Here is a 9,847-nt window from a genome sequence, read left to right on the forward strand (position 1 = left end):
GGTGTTGACTGTTGCATATTTTTCTTTATCATTAACTAAAAACTGTCATCATGTTAATCACCCAGAATTATCGCCCAGATACACAAAATTTGTGTGTGTGTGTGTGTTTTCTTATATCAGAGGATGATGTTATCAGGTCAAACGCTGATTTTCTCTTGAGAAGCTTTCGGTATAATTGGAGCGGAATATCCTTACGTGAAACTGAAGACAGATTGGCTACTTACCACCTGCTCATGAGGTGCTCAAGAGCATTTTCGTGAGAAGAAGTGTACTTTTCACATTAGCTTTTGTTTTTTTTTTTTTAAGTTTATTTATTTAGTTTTGAGAGAAAGAGAGCGAGCGAGAGAGGGAGAGAGAGGCTGAGAATCCCAAGCGGGCTCCGCACTGTCAGCGCAGAGCCCAACGGGGGGCTTGAACTCACAAACCGTGAGACCGTGACCTTGAGCCGAAACCAAGAGTTGGACGCTTAACTGACTGAGCCACCCCTCCACGTTAGTTTTTCGAGTAAGCCGGATCCCTATTTACTTATTACTGTTGGCATTACAACAACCATCACAGCACCTTCCAAACAGGTATCACCTGATTTGATTTTCCATAGCAACCTCTATTTTATAGGCAAGGCAACCGAAGCTGATAGGATCTAGGCGGCTTGCCCAAGTTCACGCCACCGGTAAACAGCAGAGTCAGGATTTGAATCCAGGTCCGGGACCCTTCTTCAGTACTCCCTTCCTGCGCTGATCACAACCTGGCCACGGAAATTGAGCCGTGAAAGAACGGAAGCAGGTGGAAGTTTCGAGGAAGCCGAAGGGGAAAAGAGGTTAAGCTCTTTTGGACTCTTCCTGCTCGGCTAGAAACACATTGCCGCGGTTATCAGGTAATTGAAGTGTCAACGTGATGCTGTCGAAAGGGCTGAATGGATTTGTTCCCGTTGGCCTCTGTGGGGCTGCACAATTGCGGTGTTTTAGGTGAAGAAACTGTCCGGCTGCCGTGGGAGTTCCCTTTAGAAGCAACCCCACGAACGGGCAAAATCAATGTCACCAGAGTTTTGGCTTCTGCTATTGCCTCCGACGCTGTTTTCACATTGAAGAGACATTGGTCATTTGCCAGGACTGAGACCTGGAGGCATAATGGAGGCACCCCCCCACCCCCAGCTCTGTTGCACAAACATCTGCACGCTCTGCTTCCCTGGTGTGTTTTCATTGCAAAGCCAAGGTCCCCCGGGGGGTCTCCCCCTGTCCTTTGACATTCGTGAACTATCGCTTACACTCCTGATGAGCTCAAAGAGCAAACCTCGGGGCGCCTGGGTGGCTCAGTCGGTTAAGCGTCCGACTTCGGCTCAGGTCGTGATCTCGTGGTTCACGAGTTCGAGCCCCGCGTGGGGCTCTGTGCTGACAGCTCGGAGCCTGGAGCCTGCTTCCGATTCTGTGTCTCCCTCTCTCTCTGCCCCTCCCCCGTTCATGCTCTGTCTCTCTCTGTCTCAAAAAATAAACGTTAAAAAAAAAAGAGCAAACCTCCATCGTCTCCCCCATGTTGGTGGTGAAGAACGCTAGCCTACCTTGGCTTCATTTTTTTACCTCTCTCCTCCCGGACCCCTTTTCTTTTTCTTCCTCTTGATTTGCATCCTTCTTCCTGCAGGGACTACCCACCCCCTGTGTAACGGTCTCTCCACGGCCCTGGTAGGCGCCCCCCACTCTCCTCACCCTACCTCAAAGCTCACGCTTTTCAGCTAGAGACATGGTGAGCTATATAGAAAAGCTGTCCGGTGGTCCTCTAGATTTTCAGCATCATAACCCCTGATCTCGGTTCACCTGCCCAGACAGGTGGAAAGAAGTAAGCCCAAGCCCTTGTCTTCCCAGTGATCAAGTAAGTTTTGGTGTTGGTTAGTGGGATACGCACCCTTGATCCATTTTCATTTCCATTTCTGGGACACTCCTCTTCCAGAGACCAAGGTCTCTCACTCATACAAGCTTAGTGGACAGGTGACTTGATATAACGTGCATTTGATACAACAGATCCTAGAGGTCATGTCTCACAATGGGAGGCAGTCAAGAAATCTTTCAGTAAAGGGGAGGCCTGGGTGGCTCAGTCAGTTAAGCATCTGAACTTAAAAAAAAATTTTTTTTTGAAATGTTTTTACTTATTTATGAGAGAGAGAGAGAGAGAGAGAGAGACAGAATCCGAAGCAGGCTCCAGGCTCTGAGTTGTCAGCAAAGAGCCAGATGTGGGACTCAAACTCGTGAACTGCAAGATCATGCCCTGAGTCGAAGTCGGACGCTTGACTGACTGCGTCACCCAGGCGCCCCACATTGACTCTTGATTTTGGCTCAAGTCATGATCTCAGGGTTTGTGAGTTCGAGCCCCTCATCGGGCTCTGTGCTGACAGCTCGGAGCCTGGAGCCTGCTTCGAATTCTGTGTCTCCCTCTCTTTCTGCTTCTCCCCAACTCATGTGCTCTCTCTCTGTCTCCCTCTCTCTCTCTCTCTCAAAAATAAATAAATAAACATTAACAAAAGGAGAAAACTTTTAGTAAAAATGTGATAGCCATCTACCTTTCTCCCCCTCTCCCTTTGGAGATATTTTAGAAAATGTCCCCCTCTCCTCATTGCCCTAAGAAGGTTCTTAAACAAATGTTGTATGGGGATTAGCCTGTGCCCTGGAGAGTCTCCTCAGATCCCATGACTTTCCACTCTTAGGGTCGAAAATACATTTTTTACATAATATTTTGAACAATATCCTATTAAAAAATGGCAGATGTTCACTTTTAGGGAATTAGGAAGTATATGAAACAACACAAAATAGTAATCATCCATAATGATGATAAACTTGTCATGTTTTATCATTTCCTTTGTTTAAAGGGTAATAGGGCCTTTATTGGGTATTACACAATTGTTATTGTCATTGGAGATTATGGAAATTTGGTGAGTGCATTTTAAGAAAGGCAGAGGTGCCTTGGTTCCCTTCAAGGTGCTGGAATCTTCTATGAGTCAGTTAACAGTAGCAGTTATTCTTTGTGCTCAGTTGTCTGATGTCAACAATTCCAGTGGTAGGCATCTTAGGGTGTCTGAGAAGTCAGTGTTCTCAACCACGGTGTCCACACTGCATGTAAGAAGGAATGTGTTAAAAAGAGTTGAAATAGTAAAGGTTTGAATAATTTACTTTGTTGATAAATTATAATGCATTCCAGAAAGAGCCCCCATAAGGGTGTTGTTCTTAGGTTCTTGCATTCTGATATCCTTTCTTGAGTGGGAGGGAAATGGGTAGGTATGCATCTGGGCCGTGGGCATGCTTATGGGGCCATATTGGTGTGAGCATCACCTGGGTTGGGAAGTAGGTCAGAAGAAACCTAGAGGCTTGCGGTCACAAGTCGTGCCTGTAGTACTCACACCTTCAGAGGATATGGTTGTTTTCCACTGGAGAGAGACCCATTAGACCACTCCAGTTACTGGTGAGTAGGGAAAGTGGATGATGGTAGAGGATGGGGTCTGTATACTGTAATCCCCCATCATAATATGAGTTTCTGAGGTGGAGACTCCAGTGAGATTATTATTATGTATTTAAATGCCACATAAAGTGAACCTCTATAAGCTATATTCAGACATAGGTTATTAACTGAGTCAGAAATTTTCAGCAAGAAAGCAGAGAAGAAAGGCCTCCATCGGAGAAAATAGCTAAAGTCTGCCCTTTTGGTGCAGGTAGCCATTTCTGACGGGAGGAAAAGGCTGCCATGTTTTTCCTGAGGCATCGTCTGCACTCAGCAGAAAGGGTCACCCCTGCAGATTCTTTTCCTCACTCCATAGCTTTCATTGATTGGTTCTCTTGCTCTCTGAGTGTTACAGAATCACCTCCTCCATAGATTTTTTGTGTGTGTGTGGAGAATCGCGATGGTAGAAATAGAACTGGGCCATTTGTACTTAACTTGCGGACTTTCAAGCTTGACCCTTCCACAGTTGATCTGAATCAACACCCGATAGTCCCATGGCTCTGTGGTTGGGGCCACTGAGGTGGGATGGCTGCCTGGGTGTCGGGAGAGGTAAACTCACAGCTCTTGTTTTTACCTCAAGGTCTTTCTCAGCTTTCTTTCCAAGGGCCCAGGCAGTTGTTGTTCCGTTTCCAACTGTCCCTTGCAGTTGGCTTGTCAACCTGGAAGCAGGAAGTTGAAGGTCTCATGCTCGGGCGTATATTAATAAACATATATTAAATTTATTTATTTGCTTTGAGGTGGGGGAGGGGCGGAGAGAGAGGGAGAGAGAGAATCCCATGTAGGCCCCCTCCCCCCCCCACCTGTCAGCGCAGAGCCCAACGTGGGGCTCGAACTCACGAACCGTGAGATCATGACTGGAGCCGAGACCTAGAGTCGGACCCTTAACCGACTGAGCCACCCAGGCACCCCTTGGGCATATATTTTTATATAGTGTTTATTTTTGTGTAACGCCATATGAGGAATTAAGGAAACCAGGCTAATGTCCCGGACATAATGTAGAGGGCTGGGCTGGAAGGAAATCACTCTTGGGTGTCGCCTCTGTGCTAGCGGCTGCGAATGCCAGGTTATGAATCTGAGGAAGACTGACCTCTGACCCCAAGGGCAAGGGGTGGGGGGCCCGGTGAGCGCGGAGCAGAGAAGGCCTCCGAACCTCTGAGGCGTTGGGGGTTTGTCGCGCACCCGGGGATTAAGTAAGCAGGCAGGGAACACTGAGGCCTGCTGAGGCCACGTGGGGAGCATGGTGCTTCCTCTCGTTCCCAAGGGCCTTGACTGGCCTTGTGGGACAGCCTCTCTGTTGCCCTGCGTCAACTGCCACCACCCCCTGCCTCCTGTTTCACACCACGCGATTCCTGCTTCGGCCTGTGCCCCCCGGGGTTCTGCTCCCCGGGTGCTTCCTGTGACGTCTCTCAGATTCCTTGCGGCTACACCGGCCGCTTCAGCCGCTGCCCTTGGCGGAGTCTGACTCTCATCACCCGGCCCGAGAGAAGGTCTCCGGGGGCCAGGTTGGTTTCCACACCACGTGGACGTTGCCTTGTCCTGCCCCATCTCGTCAGGGGCCACCGGCCCGCTCTTGCTGGACTCAGGGGCTGCTCCTCACATCAGATGAGGGGGTGGAGGCTGCTAGACGCTCTTGACCTTTGCACGAAGGGTCGCCTGACGTGAGCCCATTCTTCAGAGAAAGGCTACGGGCCTTTCTCGGAAAGAGGAGACGTCGGTGAGGGGCACTTGTGTCTGTAAATCTTTGCGCAACGGAGGGAAGAAGATTAAACTTTCTGGGGGAAGCTCTCGAGAGGCTGGGTGCTGGGTCTGAGGAGGAAAAGGAGGATTCCCCCTCCTCCAGATTAGAGGGTGGCCAAGAGGAACTCAAGGGCACGTATCACGGATACGTGCCTGATGCGAATCCTCCCTCTGTCCCCCTGTCTCTAGTCCCCATTAACGGCATCGCAGGAGTGGTGTTGGACACGGGGTGTGGGAGGGTCGCCGTGTGACGCAGCCCAGAAATGGTACGTGAAGGTGTGGGAACCAGAAGCAGCAGCTGAAATCGCAGCAAAGACTTTGGACATTCGGTGGCCTGGAATTGGATGGGGTGAGCCAGAGGTTGCCCATATCTCCGAGGGACCGGGAGGTCTCACTCAACCTCTAGATGCCACATTAAAGGCAGTGTCTGGATGCAAAGACGTCCTCAGACACCAGACGAATGCGAATGCACGTTTGGTCCCAACGGCTGAGCGCGAAGAAGACCCAGGAGGCCAGAGCAGAGGGGGCCAAGATGCCACCCCCACAGCGGACAGGGGCGGAGCCGAGAGGGCTCCGCTTTTTGTCTAACGATGGCCTGGCCAGTGGGTGGAAGGCATTGTTCCGGGACACTTGCACGATTGGGAAGGGGAAGCTAGACTGGCAGAGAGAGCTTCAGACACCCCGTCTTAACACGTGACCCTTCCTAGCCTCGCTGGGTCCGGTAAACGTGATCACATCCCTAAAAAAAGCGCTCTGCAGGCCTACTCGCCTTCCTTCCTCCCTTCCCGCTCAGTGTGTCCCCTGACTTCCCCCCCCCCGGATCTGTGAAGGACAGAGCCCTCCTCAGAGAAGGCTCTGTTAAAACCAGCCTGGAGACAGGCCATGAAAAACAAGTGAATGAACACCAGAAGGTAAGTTGCTGAGCGGATTTCTGAGACCGTATTGGTGTTGGTCACCTGCCTCCTTTGGCTGTAATAGAAGTCATGCAGCTTAAAAACTCTGACTGCTGATTTGAAAATTTACCCCATGCAGTGATTGATAATAGAAGCTTTCAGGGATGAATAAAAAAAGAGGGGGAGGGGATGGCCGGCAAGCGGCTGGGGAGACATACGTGGATGCGTTCGGATGCTGAAAAGGAGGGTGATCAAAGCTGTACCCGTTCCCCTCCACCCGAGCGGTGCTCAGATGTCCCGATCTCCCACGTCCGTGGTACAGGTGGGGAAACAGAGACACGGGGAAGGAGAGGAGGCTTGCAAACCCTCAAGCCCACCTTGCTGTCATCATTCAAAGACGTGCAGGGACCAGGTCACCGCTGGTGGCTTATCTTGAACCAACCATTAGCAGAAAAATGAGGCCTGGCCGTTCCCATAGCTTTGTGTGGGATTCCTCCTGCACTTGTCATAGCCATTTGGTCCTAGGAAGAAGTTGCCGTGGACAACGGGCCGCTTAAAAAGCTGAACGAGGCACGAGTTAAAGAAGAAGAAGCAAAAAGATTCTGTCTGACAGGGGCACGCCCCAGAGAGGGAAGGCATTGCCTTCAGTTTTCCCTGTGAGCCTCTGCAGCAGGGTCTGTCTGTCCCCTGGAGTCAGTCGTTCATCAGATTAGAGCCCTTTCAAGGTCCTTGGCTTTATTAAAGATCTGCTTAGGGACCGCTCAGTGGTTCGGATTTTGACGGAAGGTGTTAGGCGGGACTTGACTTCGTGTCTGTCGAGCTTGAGGCTGAGATGAGGGCCGTGGCTTGTCCTGTTTTTTCTGTTGTCCAGGAAGGAAAGAAGAAAGGAATGAAGGAGGGAAGGAGGGAGGGAGGAAGAAAGCAGGGAGAAAGAGAGGGAGAAGGAAAGGAAGGGGGGGTGGGAGGGAGAAAGGAAGGAAGTTACCCTAAGTATCATGCACGGTGGCTTCTTGGAGAAGCCATCTAAGAGTCAGCCCTGGATTTAGCAGACTGAGGGGAATTTGTAATCTAGAAGAGTGAGTTCTACAACACAGAGTCAACACTCTAGGAAAACTTTCATAGATACTGATGTTTAGGTCTCATTCCCAGAAATTCTGCTTCAACCGGTGTGTTAGTTTCCCAAGGCAGCCATAACAAAAGTTACCACAGGCGGCGGGGCGGGGGGACTCAGGCAACAGAAATTTATTGCCTCACAGCTCTGGAGGCTGGAAGTCAGAGAGCAAAGTGTGGGCAGGGTGGGTTTCTTCCAAAGCCTCTCTCCTTGGTCTGTCCACAGCAGGCTGCTCCCCGGGTCCCCAGATGGCCTGCCTTCTGTACGTGTCGGTGTCCTAATCCCTTCTTCGTATAGGGATACCAGTCATGTGGGATTCGGGCTCATCCTAATGACCTCATTTTCCCTGAACGAACCTCTTTGAAGACCCCACCTCACAGAGGGTCCCATTCTGAAGGCCTGGGGGTTAGGGGCCCCGCGGTGCTGGAGCGGAGCGTGCGTGCAGAATCGCTGCTGAAACTGAGGATCCCTGTTTCCGATGGATCCTGCCTAGCATCCGGGAACAGCTGTTTGGAATATAATCCCTGGACGGCAGAACGTCTCGCGTTGTGTCAGTGTTGGGAATGCGTGTGGAAAAAGGCCGCCGTAAGCAGAGCAACGTGATGAGCTCTTGATCCCAAATGAAGGGGACCCTGGAGAAACTTCGGGGAACAGGGCCTTCTCACTGACCTGGGTGGGAGCGGGGGGGGGGGCTGTTTTGCTCCATTGGAGGAGAGTCAGCTCGTTTTCTTCCACTGCTGGACTCTCTGAGCCTTGCCATCTGTGGTTTGGTTTTCTGACCTGATCTACCCCCTGGGAAGGGAGTGCCCCGTGCAGGCAGCTGGTCTCAGCTCTCGGGCGAGGGCTGCGGCCCAACCTTACATAACCCTGCGTCTGAACTCTGGGGAAGGAACAGCTCGCCTCCTGTGAGCATGCTCAGTGAGGGGTGACCAACTAAGAGGAGGATGGTGACTGGTGTGCGGGGGGGTGGAGAGTCGTGGGGAGGCGGCCCTAACCCTGACTCATCTCTAGCTCTCCCAGCTCACGACAGGCCCACGCTGCTGTCTCCGTAGCTCGTCCCGCGGCAAGGATTCTGTCCCTACAAGCTCAGTTCTGATATTTGAAAGAATGGCCTTTTTTGTAAGCATCCTCTCGTGAATCTGTCTTTTCTCTTTGTTTCTCTCGGATGGTTGTTGTCTGGCCTCTCCTTCTGCATCCTGGCCAGGTATTCGTGAGGGAGGGGAAACCGTGGTCCCCCCCCCTCGTCCCCACTTAACATCGGAAGGCACTCACGTTCCCCTTTTGACCTCCCTCGTCCTTAGTTTTCTCGCGGAGCGGGACACATTGGGCTGCTGCCCCCTTCTCCGGCGGGTTGGGAGCTTCCCTGGTCTCACCGCGTTGAATCCTCGCACGGGACCAACGCAGTCGGTGTGGTTCTTATCATCCCCATTTCTCAGATGCAGAATCAAGGCGTGGAGTGGCGAGCCGCTGCCCGGGAAGGCCCAGGGCTGGTCGAGTTGGACTCAGGTCTACGACATCCTGACTCCACATCCCATCCCCAGCCACTGTGCGTGGTGAGCCATGTCGACGTGGCCAGGGCCGATCTCGTCCGAGCAGGTGGCTTTAAAAATCCCTCCCTGCGTTACGGGAGCCTCACATGCACGCCTTAGCTTAGACCCCTTCCCGAGCTCCGGACTCGGGTGCCCAACTGTCCACAGCGTCGTCACGCGGCCTTCTCACAGGCGCCTCGAACCAGTCTTGCTCCACTCAGAGCTCGAGTTATTGAGGCCAGGATGTGGGAGTCACCTTGACTGCTCGCTTTCCTTCACAGCCCACATGCGAATCCTCGGCAAATCCCGTGGGGCTAAGGGTACCCAGAATCTAACCACTTCTTCCCGCCTCCGCTGCCGGGGCCCTTCTGCCATCTTTTCTCAACACAGCCGCCACAGTGACTCAGCTTATGTCACTCTCTTGCTCAAAATTCCCTGATGTCCTCCTGTCTTGTTCTGAGGGTGTCAGTTGCTAAGTTATTGCTGCTCGGCTCTAAACCCGTGCTTCTATCCTGGATTTTCGGGGACTGGAGCCGGGCCCCTGGAAAACACCTTTCTCCTGGGTCTGCCTGTGCCCAGTAGGGGGCGCCGGAGGGGGGGCCACACCCCCTAGGGGAAAGAGAGGGGTCTCGCTGTTTCCCCGTTTTGTTTTCTGTGGGTTTCCGGTCAAGCGCAGCCCTCGAGGGGCACCGTGGCCCCAGTGCCTGACCCTGGCCGTGGCGGCTCCTTCCTGTGGCCACAGTTAAGCCCATTTGGCAACCGTTCCCCACGCTCAAGAGCAGTCTCATTGTGCTCCCTCTGGGACACCAGAGCCAGCTGCCGCTGTCCCTTCTTCAGCGGTCTGAGCTCCAGCCTCATGGGACCCTCTTCTGAGCTTCTGAATGTTAATAATTTACCCTTCGTTGTCCCAGCCCTAGGTGTGGAGGCAGCTTCCTGCATTTGCCATCTCTTTTGCCCTTCCAGTTGCCTGGTTAATGACTTTATTCCTCATTAACATTTCTTTATATTAAATTAGCTCTGTTGAAATAACTGGGGTGGCTTCTGCCTCCCCACCGGCCCTACTGATATGCTGAGTCAAAGCCAAAACCCTTAAAGTG

General features: G+C 52.1%; 1 long non-coding RNA gene across 1 annotated transcript; it reads right to left on the reverse strand.

Annotated features, from left to right (window-relative positions):
- Positions 1–2,808: 2,808 nt before the first annotated feature.
- LOC125166715 (uncharacterized) lies at positions 2,809–8,791 on the reverse strand. Its single transcript, XR_007152509.1, has 3 exons — positions 8,494–8,791; positions 4,055–4,139; positions 2,809–3,095 (listed from the first exon to the last, which is right to left on the reverse strand). It is a non-coding gene; the product is annotated as an uncharacterized LOC125166715 (long non-coding RNA).
- Positions 8,792–9,847: the final 1,056 nt, after the last annotated feature.

This window comes from Prionailurus viverrinus, chromosome B2, assembly GCF_022837055.1.
Source record: "Prionailurus viverrinus isolate Anna chromosome B2, UM_Priviv_1.0, whole genome shotgun sequence".
Lineage (NCBI taxonomy): Eukaryota > Metazoa > Chordata > Mammalia > Carnivora > Felidae > Prionailurus > Prionailurus viverrinus.